We start from the raw sequence: 15,027 nt of genomic DNA, 5'->3' as shown, positions 1-15,027 counted from the left end.
AAAAAAGACGCTTCACCGACTGAGCCACCTTCTACACACAACAGCAGAGACAAATCTTAAAAGCATTCTTTGGGGTGAAATAAGCCAAACCTAAAAGGATACATACTAGTGACTTTTATTTATATGAAGCTCTAAAACAAGCAAAACTAAACCTGTGACGACAGAGTTCAGAACAGTGATTGCCCATGGAAGGAAAGGAGGTGGGGTGGGGTGCGTATTGGCTGAAAAGAGAAGGAAGAAACATTTTGGGGTGATGGAAATGTTTTATATTTTAACTGGCTTGGTAGGAGCGCTGGTAATACGTTTATCAAAACTCAGCTGCACACTTAAAATCTGAGAATCCTGTTGCATATAAATGATAACTTAATTAGAAAAGCTAAAAACCAAAAGCCATGTTTATCCCTCCGGGGTCAGACTGGCTAAGAGATAAGATGGGTCAGGTTCTCCAAGCCAGGAGTCTTGGTTCGAAATCCCAAGCTCATATCCCCCCCGCAACCGCCGCCTGTCCGTGGTCTCCTGAGAAGCTCTCACCTTGGGAAGGGGTCACCTTTGGCTTTGTACCCGTGTCTTCTCCGCCCTCTCTCTAACTGGAGGGCTCCAGCAGCCTATCCCACTGACATGTAGTGAGTGCCTTTCTCTACTTCTGACTTTACACCCGGTTCTTTGATAAAAGCCTCCCTGCTGGAACAATTTCCTTCCTTATGCCCATGAGCGCTCGGAAAATTTGAGGCTGATTTCTCTCAGGGGAACAATCTCCGCTTAAAGTCAAAGCCACCAAGGGGCTCCTCTAATCTCAAAAGCATTTGTAGAGCTAAAAGCTGTGTTTTTATTCCCAGGTAACTTTCCCACAATCACTAAGCCTGCCTCAACATCCTTTTACAATGAGTACAGTCAAACAGGCACCATTTTCCTTAAATATTTCTGTACCTGTTAAGTGGTCTGGAGTCTTAGTAACAGGATGGCTTTGTCGTCCTGAGGTCGTTGCTTTCCAACACAGAGATGGGATCCGCCCCGCTGTGGATATGAGGACTCTATATTTTGATCATAGACCGCTAAGGCAGTCACTTGCCTTCCCAGCCACTCCGTGAGCGTTTCCTCCTTCACAAACAATCAGTAATGATATTTTCTCTCTCGACTGACACCTGCCTTATTAAGAACCTGCTCCACTAAGCAGCCTCACCTGAGCAGGGCCCATGGCCTCCAGCCTGCCTGGGGGCGATCTGAACCCAAGAGAGTGATCATTCAGAGAGGCAGTTCAGAAAATCAGAATTGAGACTCTGGGACTTCTGAATGGTTGTGTCCCTGAGGGGTACGTTATGATCCATATATATTTTCAGTCACCTGATTTGATTGTATTTTTGGATTTTGCTAGTTTTTGTATAATAGAATACAAGGAGCTGTCTTGCTTCAGGCACATGTGGTTTGCATTTTGGAGAGCTCCCTCCTACAGGCAGATGCATTCACACACAGGCTGGGGGAGTGGGGAACTCAGAAAACAAAGTTGTGAGAAGGTCCACTGGCATCCCCTTTGTCAGCTCTGCAGAACAGTGTAGAGGGCAGGGATTCGCAGCTGCCTGCATTTGAAGCAAGAGTTGTGAGGACAGGAAATGCCACCTGGAGTTTGCATGGGAAGAACAGTGAGCAGGGGGAGTTGAAAGATGTCTTGTTATAATTAGAGAAACAGTGGAGCAGACGTGTCCCCCAGACATTCTGCTACCAGGAAACCCAGAGACATTCTGGGAACCTGATTTCCTTGAACTTTTCCCAGGCTGGCAGCTCCAGGGGGTCCAGCCTGTGGCCACGGGAAGACATTAACTGTGTAGCTCAGGCATAAAGAACACAAATTGCTATTTCTGCCCCCACAGTCAAGTTCCAAATGCTCAGCTGGTCTGTAGTTCTTGTGCTCAGTGTTATTGACCAGCATGTGCACAGACCTGTCCTCAACATGTGGCTTTGGTGGTTCTTGCCTGCTGGCCACAGGCCTCACTGCCGTGGCCGGTTGTAACCAGAGAGGGGAAAAGAATGGGGGAACAGATTTTCCATCTACAGAATTGCAGCATGAAGTCATTGTGGCCAGCCATTGGGCAATACAGAACAATATCAAAAGCAAAGTGCAGGTGTAGAGGTTAGACGGTGTGCATCTGAATCCCAGCTCTGCTTCTTGCTAGCTGTGAGAAACATTGTTGACCTCTCTGAGTCAACTAGTTCTTGCCCTGTGAATTGGAGAAAGTATATCTTGGTGGTTGTGAGAATCCAAGTAGATAATGGATATAATAAAGTACTCGATGAGGTTTTGGGGTGATGGTGGGGGGTCTGGAGCTGACAACCAAGAAAGTGTTCTTGAAGTCATCATTAGTGCAAGAAGATGATTTTCTTAAAGCACAGGACAGGTCCTATGGGCAGAAAAAGCTGCACTGGGGTTGTAAAGAGTGGCTTCTTATATAGTATGGACTTGGGGGAGGTAAAGTCAAAGGGAGGCCTCCAAAGGGACTTTGATATGCTAAAGAAGACTCCTATGACACTTGAGGCCTTGCTATTGTCAAGCTAAGGTTGTTTCCCTCTAGTAAGGCATTAACATTAGGACTGTAGGGGGTTCCTGGAGAAATGGTATACTCTGTATTTGCCTCAAGTATTTGCCAATGAGCTACAAGTTATGAGGAAACTTAATTTTACCTGCCATTTCCATCTTGCCTTTGTTCCCCATATCACTGTGGAGGGGTGATGTTAGGGCTCCAGGAAACTGAGTCTATAGGTTTCTGGAGATTCGGCTATTGATAAGATTGACTTTTTCTTGGGGCGCCTGGGTGGCTCAGTTGGTTAAGCGTCCAACTTCGGCTCAGGTCATGATCTCGTGGTTCTTGAGTTTGAGCCCCGCGTCGGGCTCTGTGCTGACAGCTCAGAGCCTGGAGCCTGCTTCGGATTCTGTGTCTCCCTCTTATTCTGCCCCTCCCCCACTCACACTCTGTGTCTCTCTCTCTCTCTCTCAAAAATAAATATTAAAAAAAAAAGATTGGCTTTTTCTTGTAATTTACTAAGATATTTGTAAACTGATGGAGACTTATGTCCTGTATGACTGTGATCTCTATCAGCCGTCTGTTTTCTTTCCTTTCCTTTGTCCTTGGGCAGCCAGGAGAGCCTGAGGAATATCACATATACCCAACCTGGAGGAGGGGAGGGTTGTGCTAGCTTGCACTCTGTCCTCAGCTTGCCCCATGCTCCCTCATCATACTCAGCTCTGGGCTTGGCACAGAGTAGCCATGAATAAGTGGTACTCTTAGTTCAACAAATTTAATTTTGAGTCATTACACCCAAGTTTGAGGACCAGCTTTTATTTAATAGCTATGCTACCTTGGGCTACTAATACAGAATCTTTCAAACTTCATTTCCTCACTTGCATGACAAAGAGAGTAATGCCCAACTCATGAAATTGCCAGCCCTTTGAGAAGCCTTCCCTGATCCCCTGCCTGGTACAGGAATGCTTCCCAGACTTTGGTGTGCTCTCCTTAAAGCACAGATTCTGATTCAGTATGTCCTTGATGGGGCACGAGAGCCTGCACTTTGAGCAGCAAGGATATAAAGTTAACATTCCTTTCTGGGGGGGTGGGTGGGGAATGTGTGTGTGTTTGCCCGTCCTGTGTACCTGCGCATACCTATAAGACAGGCATCACATCTGACTCTTTTCTTCTTGTTCCCCACAAATGGATCCACCTTGTCCAGAACTGGAAACAACTTTCACAGGCAGAAGGTTCTAGCTGCTTCCCTCCTTCCGCCTCGAGAGGCTTTGAATCAAGTCACCTGCTGTGACCTGGGAGAGAGAGGCCCAGCTGCATTTGCTGGGAAACCCCACTTTCTACCTTGGATCTCCTCCACTTCCATTCATTCTCCTTGCCTGCAGACTGAGCTTTCTCTTCACCCGCCCCCCTCCCCCAGCCCATATTGGCCTCCAGAATTCCATCCTGGTCTTTGTGCCCTGGAGCGGGCGTCCATCCATCCGGGTGCCTGCGACACTCCATTAATGCACCCACAGCCGGCCTCCTGGACAGAGAGTAGTCACCCGCCTGACTGCTCAGGAATGACCCTTGTGCCTGCCTTCCTGCATCAGACCTTTGAGCTAGCATGTGGCTTAGCCCTCAGTGCCCCGCAAGAAGCGGGTCTCACCCCTCCATCGGAACGCTCTCACACCCGTGGGGCCCAGCTCCCTTCCCCCCACACCACTTTCAGACCCCAAGACTCCCCCTCCAAGTGACCCCCTCCTACAACTCAGGGTGTGCAGTTACAAACCAGTCACCAGGTTGTCCACAGAATGACTGGAATGGGGGAAGAACTGACTCTTTCTAAGGAAGAGAGGAAGAACAAAAAGAAGAGTTCTGAAACTCACAGAGGTGCTGGAAGGATCTAGGGGTAGATGTGGCAGAGAGAACTGGAAAAGTCTGAGAAAGCTTTCAAACCCAGGCCTGTCAAGGCCCTCGGGCTCTGACTGCCCCACCACACACTCACATCCTCACACGCATCCATCCACCGTGGGCACACGCTCCCGGCCCCCAGCGCCCCGCACAGGTCAGTCGGCTTCACAGCCCCCTCAGGCCCTGGGGAGCCCCACGGTGCTCCTGTTGGTTTCTATTGTATTCAGGCTTCTTCCTTGCAATCCAGTCCTTCTTGCCTGGATGTTTCTGTCTCTCTCTCCATCCCCCTGTCCCCATGTTCTTCCCCTGGTCCCAGCTCGCCCCTGTCCCCTGTGCCTGTCTCTCCCATCCCCTGTTCCCTCCTCTGTGCCTTCCTCTTCACTCCCTTCACTTTCTAGACTTTTTTCCTCAGGCTCACTCTGTCTCGTTCTGACTTTCCCCTCTGTCTCCAGGGTGTGGGCATATTTCCCAGCTGCCCGTACCCAAACCAGGCTGGAGAGTGAGTGCGGGGAACGGGCCGCTCCTTCCCTCTTTCAGAGCCTGACCATCTGGCCCGACGCCCTGGAACCGGCCTGCCGAGCTGACCCAGCAGCCTCTGCTTTTTTGGCAGGAGAGGCACCCGAGGCCCTGCCGAGCAGCACCCCTCTGCCTCACCCAGTAGGCGGAAAGCGAGGGTGAGACGGAGCCCATGGGTGACATCGACAGCTGAGAGGGACAGACGCGGGCTCTTTTCAGGTATGGCTTTCCGAACCTCACTGTAAGCACAAGCCCCACCTTTGCTGCTGTCTCTCCTGACACAGAACGGCTTGCTTCACCCTCACGGCCTGCACCCAGGGCTTCTCTGGAAGGGGCCCTGTTTCTGCTGTCTTCCCTCTTTCCGAATAATTTACAACGACTGTGTGTTGTCTGTGTAATAAGAAACCGTGTTATGATACCAGTTAAGTGAGTGGGTTGAGCATAGTCCTCCTGGGACCCACCTTTCATGCTAGTTCCTGATTTGGCCAACTCAGAAACAAGAGAACGCAGCACCCGGTGGGCGGATGAAGGCTGTCACCCTGAGGAAAGCCGCACTATACAGAAACAGGCTGTGCCTCTCTTTTGGGCTTAGAGGTTTGTGACCAACATATTAGAAATATGTTAAAGCAAGATTAACTACTAAATGGGTGATCGTCACCTGCCCAGCAATCACGTGGCTACTCTGCTTCCTCCCAGGAAGCTTCTCCATCAGGTATGGGAGAGCCTGTGCCCAGTAGAACACCTGTGCCCAGTAAAACACCAAAATCCTGTGGGCTTTGCAAGTGACATCAAGCATATCAAGGCTGTCCTGCACACGAGGAGCCTTACCTTTTGTTTCTTTCATGAGTCAGTTGAGAGGGGGGCAGTGTCTATGGCATTCCCTCCCACTTTCTCTTCCATCGTCCTTCACAGCATCACAAAAACAGAATGCCCAAGTCCCATTCCATTCTCGTGCCTTAGCTGTCTCTTCCATTATCCCACAATTAGCGCAGCGATGGGCGATTGGGGCGAGTGGAGTGATATTGCTGTGAGTGACCTATTATTATCTGCAGATTACATTTTACAAGGAAATTAAACGAATTCTGTCAGAGCCCCAGGGCCGGGGAGGAAAGAAAATGCCTCATTGTTCAGTTCTGCGAGCTGGAGAGACTGCGCCGGGCGATAAAGAGACCTGTGTTTGTGCAAACAAGGCGTGGGCTTCCAGTTTGAAAGATGCATTTGTTACACCAAAGCTCGAAATAGGAAATATGTGTGGGCAGGCACAATGGAGATGAAAGGGGAGAAAACTAATTATTACTACCACTGCGTATGTGTGTTGGGGTATTTATATAATGTGTTAAACTTCCTTTGCTGGGAAAATGGCTGTCATGTCAGCAGGAATGAAACTTTACCCTAAAAGGGGGTATTCTAAGGCCTCAGCGCTGCCAGCTCAGTGGGATTGTGTTTTTGAAATTATCTTCTGCACCTTCCTCTCCTTTTCTTGTGTCTGGTAATGAGTAGCATCTTCGGAGTATCATCTTCTCTTTCTTGTTCATTTTATTCTCTCAATAAGTGTGCCTTTTATTTGTCTTTGTCAGGCAGAGGGCAGGTATCGGTATTACATAAAGAAGAAGTAGGAAAATAACACTGTCTGAAGTCACAGTGGTTTGGGCAAACAAAATACAACTGAGAAATCTATAAAAGTCAGAGACTCACAGAGCCTGGCACATAGATGGCACAATCTACTCTAAACCAAGTGCCCCACACTCTGGAGAAACAGATGGAGATGGAGGAACCCGATCCTCTGGGGATAGGATCTGAGTCTTGACCAGGGATCATGGGTTTTTTCTTTTCTTTTCTTTTCTTTTTCTTTCATTTTTTAAATGTTAATTTTGAGAGAGAGTGAGCCCGCATGAGTGGGGGAGGGGCAGAGAAAGAGAGACAGAATCTGAAACAAACTCCAGCCTGGAAGCTGTCAGCACAAAGCCCAATGCAAGGCTCAAACTCGGGAACGGCGAGATCATGACCTGAGCTGAAGTAAGACACCTAATCTACTGAGCCACCCAAGCGCCCCAGTGATCATGTCTTCTTAATTGTGAAAAGAGATGCACACATCCAAAGCAGTCCTGTGAAGGGTCTCTTCAGGTTCTGATATTCACCCTCGGTTAGTACCTTGACACATTCATCTGGTCCAACTTTGTGATGGAATTTGCCATTAATGAGGCATTGTGTTGGGTGTTGGGAGAGGATTTCTATTTAAATTTGTGGACAATGCACAGAACCAGTTGTCTAAATCCTAAACAAAACTTTTCTACCAAGCATCCAATAAAAACCCTTCCCCCTGCCATTGTGAGGGCCATGTTCTCAAGAGTATGAAGTCTATTAACATCTCTCCATGCCTGTGATCTTGTGTCTGAAATAGGAGCAGACTGACTGTGTTTGGAAACTCAATTTTAAGTCATAAGCAAGAAGGTTTAGTAGCTCTGGAACAAGCCTGCAGCTGAGCCGTGAGAGTTGTGTGGTGGGGGTCCTCTACATATGTTTGAATAATGACAGTAAAAACCAGGTTCATGAGCTTATCTTTTTAGTCAAGGGGTGCCGCACAATGAATAATTTGTTGTGTTTTTTTTTCCTTTTGGATTTTCTGGTACATACCGAATCATGAACAGTATAACAAATGGGGATTGTGAAGAGAAGAAAATCCTTTTCTATACACTGTAGAAATGATGGTGCTCATGTGTACTTCAGCCATGAGGGGACTGAGTCTTCACAGGAAATTGCTGAAATGTTTCACTAAACGCTCAAGGAAGAATGTAGTCCCTTTTCACATTTGCGTGTATCACAGTCTCCAATGGAAATTGTGAAGTATTAACATGTCCACCCATCCCTCCTATCCACCCAGTCTGATTCAGGGGGTTGGGCTGGGCCCAGAGAATCTGTGTGCTTAACAAACAACCAGGTGACCTTAACACCTGTTCTTAGGCCAAGCTGAGGGAAACACTGGCGCTGGACTAAATACTCGGATTCTGACCCTATTAAATAGTTGCTTAACTGTATTAAAGTTCCTGAAACACTTATCGCATTTCCCATTGAAATCCAATGGCAGACAATGGCCATGAAGATTGAAAGGTATAAAGCACCTGTGTCAAAATTGATTTATATTGTGTGCTTCATAATAATTACTTTTATCACCTCCACTTCAGTGAGAAGGGTGGAGGTTCTGGGGTATAGATAATGCTCATTGACCGTTTGGAAACTCTCATACTCTGTAACAGCAGAAATGCATGGGGTTCTGAGTCTCCCCTCAAAATGTTAAAAAACCAAGACATGGACCTGGAATGGAGCTTCTAACTTAGTAAAGCTGAAAACGAGGATCAGGACACACTGACAGAGGATGGTGAGAAAACTCTTCAAAAGGAAGAAATTCTAGCAGCCTTTTACGAGATTTTGGGTGGCCTATTGTGCCCATTTAAAGAGGCTAAAGGAGGGTAACCACAAGTTTTGTGGAGGCTGCGAAGACTCTAGATGACTACACATGCAGACCATCATGAACTCCAGAAAGATCTTACTTGTGAATCAGCCCTGATACATGCCTTTTTTTCCCGGTATTAGTCATACTTAATTAGTTAACTTTCCTAGAATACTTCTAGAAACGTCTATATATGTTAAGTTTGAGTCAATAATTTGTTCCCAAATGAGTGGTAATGAAAAAAATACTATGAGTTGACATTCATCTTTGCAACTAGCACATTCCAGAATTAAAACTTGCAGTTTTGATATGTGAAGAAACTAAGAGATGAAAATTATATTTATGGTTTTATAGCATATATTATATTGATGGTTTTAAGATTCTTTCATTGGTCCAACCCCTTCAAATCACGTTATAATTAATTTGCCCAGTTTGGCATTAAAGTTGTTGATGTTATAAATATGTCTTTTCATTAACTTCACTGTCTCCAAAATTTCACAACATGCTTTTCAGCTGCTTCTAGCTATCCATTTGGGATAGGCATACCATTTACAATGAGATATTTCTTTACATTCTGGAACAGAATGGCAATTTTCATGTAATATAAATTTCCACGGAAGAATAAAAGGCTTAATACTTTATTTCATTTTAAAATAGACATTGGAATAGGTAAAGAACCTGGAGTCTCCCAGGTGATAAGAGACATTTCATAATACAAGACCCCAAATGTAGGCCAGTCTGATTCATCTCTGGACTCTCGATCCATTCTTTCATTTTTTAAGGCTTTATTTAGACATAATTTACATACTATGTAGTTCACCCATTTAAAGTGCACAATTCAATAAGTTTTAGTACAGAACTGCGCACCATTAGTACAGTCTAATTTTAGAACATAGTTATCATCTTCCTAAAGAAACCCCATGCCCATTAGCAGTCTCTCCCCATTATCTCTCCAAGCCTACGACAACCATTCATCTATTTTCTGTCTCCGTGGGTTCACCATTGTGGACATTTTGTATAAACGGAACCATACAATGGGTGGGCTATTCTGAGTTTACTCTTAGCATAATGTTTTTATGTTCATCCAGACTGTAGCACGCATCAGAACTTCCTTGTTACTGCTTTTTTATCAAATGAGTTGATCACATTTTATTTATTCATTCGTGTTTGAACCTTTGATTGTTTCCACTTATTGGCTTTGTGAATATGTTATTATGAACATTTGTGTGCACATTTTTGTCTGGGTATATGTATTCACCTACGTGTACATCTAGGGATGAATTTGTTGAGTCATAGGACAACTCTACGTTTACCGGTGTAAGGGATATGGCAAAACTGTTTTCTAAAGCAGCCACATCACTTCACCTTCCACCAGCATTGGGTAAGAGTTCCAATTTCTCCGCCTTTGTGCCAACACTTCTTATGAGCTTTTCTATGATAATCATTCTACTGGGTAGGAAGCAGAATCTCATTGTGGTTTTGATTTGCATTTCCCTAGTGACTAACAATATTGCATACCTTTTCATGTGATTATTGATCATTTCTGCATCTCCTCTGGAGACCTATATCTTCAGACACTTGGCACATTTTTTTCTTTGGGTTATCTTTTTATTGTTGAATTGTAAGAGTTATTTAAATATTCCGGCTACAAGTCCTTTATCAAATATATGATTTGCAAATATTTTCTCACATTCTGCATTTGTCATTTTACTTTCTTGATAGTATCCTTTGATACACAAAAGATTTTTTTAATTTTTTAAATTGTATTATTTTTTAAATTTTTCTTTTAATTTTTTTTTTCAACGTTTATTTATTTTTGGGACAGAGAGAGACAGAGCATGAACGGGGGAGGGGCAGAGAGAGAGGGAGACACAGAGTCGGAAACAGGCTCCAGGCTCTGAGCCATCAGCCCAGAGCCCGACGCGGGGCTCGAACTCACGGACCGCGAGATCGTGACCTGGCTGAAGTCGGACGCTTAACCGACTGCGCCACCCAGGCGCCCCTTAAATTTTTCTTTTAATGTTTATTTATTTTTGAGAGACACACAGAGTGTGGGCAGGGTGGGGCAGAGAGAGGGAGGCACAAAATCCGGAAGAAGGCTCCAGTCTCTGAGCTGTCAGCACAGAGCCTGAGGTGGGGCTCGAACTCAAAAAACCGTGAGATCATGACTTGAGCCGTAGTCAGACGCTTAACCAACTGAGCTACCCAGGCGCCCCTGATACACAAAAGTTTTTAAATTTTGATGAAATCCAATCTATGTAGTTGTTCTTTTATTGCTTATGCTTTTGGTCCTATATCACGAAGACCATGGCTTAGCCTGAGGTCATGAATTTTTACTCCTACATTTTCTTGAGAATTTTATAACTTAGCTTCTAAGGCTAGGTCCAGGATCCACTGTGGTTGTCCTGTATGGTGTAAGGAAGTGGCCCAATTTCATTCCCTGGTCTGTGGCTATCCAGTTGTCCCAGCACTATTTATAGAAAAGACTCTTCCTTCCCCCCTTATTGTCTTGACAACCTTGCCAAAAATCAATTGATTGTAAATGTAAGGGTTTAGGTATGGATTCTCAATTCTATACCACAGATGGCTATTTTACTACCAATACCATACTGTCTTGGTTTCTGTTCCTTTGTAGTAAGTATTGAAATTGGACAAGTGTTGAGTCCTCCAACTTGATTCTCCCCCCATCTCAAGATTGTTTTGGTTATTTTGTGTCCCTTGCATTCTGTATACATTTTGAGATTACCTTGACAATTTCTGCAGCAACAACAACAACAACAACAACAAAAGCCAGCTAAAATTTGGATAGAGACTTTTTTGAATTTATAGATCAATTTGGAGAGTACTGCCATCTTAACAATACTAAGGGTTTCCAATTCATAATCATGGGATAAGTCTCCATTTATTTTGGTATGTTTTTCTATTTCTATCCATAATGTTTGTAATTTTCAGAGTATATATAAGCTTTGTACTTTTTTCTGGTTAAATTTGTTCCTATTTTATTCCTTATAATGCTATAATTGGAATTGTTATCTTAACTTCATTTTTAGATATTTCATTCCTAGTGTATAGAAATATAATTGATCTTGGCACCTGGGTGGATCAGTAGGTTAAGTGTCTGACTTCAGCTCAGGTGATGATCTCATAGGTCATGAGTTCAAGCCCCACATCAGGCTGCTATCAGTGCAGAGCCTGCTTCAGATCCTCTGTCTTCCTCACTCTGCCCCTCCCCCACTCATGCTCTCTCTCAAAAATAAACATTTATTTATATATATATGGAAATAATTTATATATATGTGTGTGTGTGTATATATATATATATATGTGTATATATATGTGTGTGTGTGTGTGTGTATATATATATATATATATATATATATATATATATGATCTTTTGTATATTGCTCTTGTGTCCTGTAACCTTGCTAAACTCTTATTAGTTCTAACAGGTTTTTACCTAAAGTGAATTCCTCAGGATTTTCTATGTACAAGGTCATAATACCTTCAAAAATAAGTACTTTTACTTCTTCCTACCCAATCCTGATGCTTTTTATTTCTTTTTCTTATGTAAATACCCTGCTAGAACTCTGACTAGAACTAGAAATGTTGAACAGAAGTGATGAGAGGAGTCATCCTTGCCTTCTTTTTGGTCTTAGGAGACAAAGCATCCTGTCTTTCACCATGAAGTATAAATGTTAGCTGTGTGTTCTTTTGTAAATATTTAGCCTGATAAGGTTGAGGAAATTATCTCCTGTTCCTAGTTTGTTCAGGGTTTTCATCATTAAAGCATGTAAGATTTTGTTAAGTGCTTTCTCTCTGCATCTGTTGTGATGATCATATTTTTTATCCTTTATTCCATTAATATAGTGTATTGCATTAATTTGTGTTCAAATGTTAAATCAAACTTGGGGATAAATTCCACTTGGTCATAGTGTATAATTCTTTATATATGTTGGTAGGTTTGGTCTGCTAGTGTTTTGTTGAGGAGTTTTTCACCTATGTTCACCAGAGATATTGGTCTATAATTTTTTTATGAAGTCTTTGCCTGATTTTGGTATCAGGGTAATACTGGACTCAGAATTTTTTGGGAAGCATTCACTCCTTTTCCATTTTTTTGAAGAGTTGATGCAGATTAACATTCATTCTTCTTTAAATGTTTACCAGTGAAGCCACCCAAGTCTGTAGGAATGTTTGACTAAATTATCTTACCACATCAAAAAATAATCTGCATAATTAACAGAATTAGTTAGAGGCATACCTTTTGACTTGACAGGATATCCATGAGGTACTGTTGAACTAGAAAAGCACATTGCAGAAAAATATGTACTGTATGATTGCCTTTCTGGAGATAATTATATAATTTTAATATGTATGTATGCATTTATATTTAAGTGTGTCCATCTATTCACTTTTATTTCAAATACATTAATTGATTCATTTTGATTCCAATAATACAGATGTAATATTCAAAACAGTACCCAAATAGCCTCCCACACTGGAGCTCTATTTCTATGGAACAGAGTCCCAAGATTGGTATTGCTGGGTTGTGGGTTAGGTGTATTTCTAGGTTTAACAAATGTTGTCAGGTTGTTCATAATAGAAGTTAAAAATTCTGATTTCTATGATTAATCTATGGGAGTACCCATTTTCTTATATCCCTGACAACAATGGCTGTTTTTAAATTTAAAAAGTTACCTTTCGTGGGTATAAATTATTATTTGACTGTTACTTTAATTTGTATGCCTCTGATTCTGACTTTGGACATGTTTAAATGTTTGTGAGCCATTCTAATTTTTCTTGTGTGTTATTATTCATATCCTCACAGATTTTTCCTTTAGAGTTTCTTTTCTTTGTCAATATGTATGGTTACTTTAAATACTATAATAATTAATATTATATGTGTTGTATGCAATTGTGTCATGTAATGCAAAGACATTTGGGTTCCCAGATTTCGTCAAGAAGTGCATATTTTGTATGTATGTTTATTGGTTTTTATAGAGGATTTTATTTTTACTTTTAAGACTTTAGGTATATATTTTTGTATATGGTCTTGGATGTTTTTCTTCCAGATGGACAGTTTTGCCAGTGCCATTTTGAAATAATCCATCCTTTCCCTAGGAGTTGAAATGAGACTTTGCACCTTTGCTGCTTCTCACAGGGGTTACTCTTTGGTGTATCACTGTTTCAATTTGTTGACATTTTATATAATATTTGTGTTTATATATTCCTAAGTGAAAGTGATTGGTATTTTTTATACTATCTTCATCAGATTTTAGTGTTTTTCTGGCTGCATGTAAAACTGGCCAATTTCTCATTTTTTTCTATGGTCAGAACTAGCTTCTATAACATTTGAATTGGCGACTTTAAACATGATGGATAAAAGTCAACATTGAACTAGTCTGTCTTGTTGCCTTTTTCAGTGATAAATTTTAATTATTTAATATTAGAGTAATATAGTATTCTATTTTTCCCTTCCTGAGTCAATGTATATTTTTCTAAGAAATCATGAATTTCCAGTAAGTTTCCAACTGATTCCATAAAATTATAGGTATGATTCCTTTTCATTATTTTAATCTGCTGTTTGCAGTCATATCTTCTTTTTTATAATCTTGCCTATTTCTTCTCTCTCTCTCTCTCTCTCTCTCTCTCTCTCTCTCTCCTCAACAAAACTCCTGATATGTTTCATTGGTCTTTTAAGGACACAGATTTTGGGTTTCCTTGTCTTTGCTACTTCTAAAATTTTATTAACTATATACTTTATTAATTCTTCCTTCCTTTTGTTTCTTACTTTCTGGTTTACTGAGTACCACATTTCTTAATTTGTTCTTATTCTTTGGTTCTGAAAAGAATGCATTTTAAAATTTATGAATTTAATATGTGGCTCTATATTTCCCACTGAGTACAGTTTTGTGTTACCTTCTGTAGGTTTTCGTATGCAACAATTTACCTCATCACTTGCTTCCAAGGTTCATAATTCAATTATCCTGTACTTTTTTCAATTTTCAAGTGATTTTGGCTTTTGCCTTTTACTGTGATTATTTCTAATTTTATTAGATTGGTGAGTAGGAAATGTGACCTATATAATCTCTCCTAATTTTATGTTTTTGAGATCAAGTATATGATTCCATATATTAATGGTGTTAATAAATTGGCATAGCAATTTGGGGGAACAAGTTTTCAATATCCAATAATGCTGTTAGGTGTGTATGTTCTATGACAGCCTATTCTATGCCACTGGTAATTTATATGAAATTCATACACACACACCCAGGCACATATACAAGGGGAGAGTATGTGTGTGGGTCTCTGTGCTTACTTACACACACACACACACACACACACACACACACACACACGGGTGTATATATATATATAAGAGGAAATTGTGTATGTATATATGTGCATATCTATGTATATATTTAGATACATGTATATATACATATATGTGTGTGTGTGTGTGTGTGTATTTTTTAAAAAAATGAAATGAACCTAATTAACCTACAGGTAATTGTCCTATATAATGGGATTGAATCAACTGTGGCTAACTCACACAGTAGATCACTATACAACAGCAAGAAAGAATTAAAATGAAAAATTGTAATATGGAAGCGTTGCCTACATTCTATACCACTGGTAAGGAGCCTCCGCCTTGGTTAAGTG

General features: G+C 41.7%; 1 long non-coding RNA gene across 2 annotated transcripts in view; it reads left to right on the top strand.

The window, feature by feature from the left end:
• Positions 1-15,027, top strand: part of LOC124511846 (uncharacterized) — a 386,281-nt gene that overhangs the window by 351,743 nt on the left and 19,511 nt on the right. The window contains exon 4 of one of the 2 annotated variants that reach the window (XR_006961967.1): positions 5,014-5,138. The exons of the other annotated variant lie outside the window; for it this stretch is intronic. This is a non-coding gene — a long non-coding RNA (uncharacterized LOC124511846). The remainder of the gene's footprint in view (positions 1-5,013; positions 5,139-15,027) is intronic. 2 annotated transcript variants of the gene reach the window in all.

Source organism: Lynx rufus, unplaced genomic scaffold (genome assembly GCF_022079265.1).
Source record: "Lynx rufus isolate CCGP_SWC_20201006 ecotype Redwood Valley unplaced genomic scaffold, mLynRuf1.p SCAF_16, whole genome shotgun sequence".
Classification (NCBI taxonomy): Eukaryota; Metazoa; Chordata; class Mammalia; order Carnivora; family Felidae; genus Lynx; species Lynx rufus.
The sequence above is the reverse complement of the archived record's forward strand: the minus strand, read 5'-3'. Positions and strand labels throughout refer to the sequence as shown.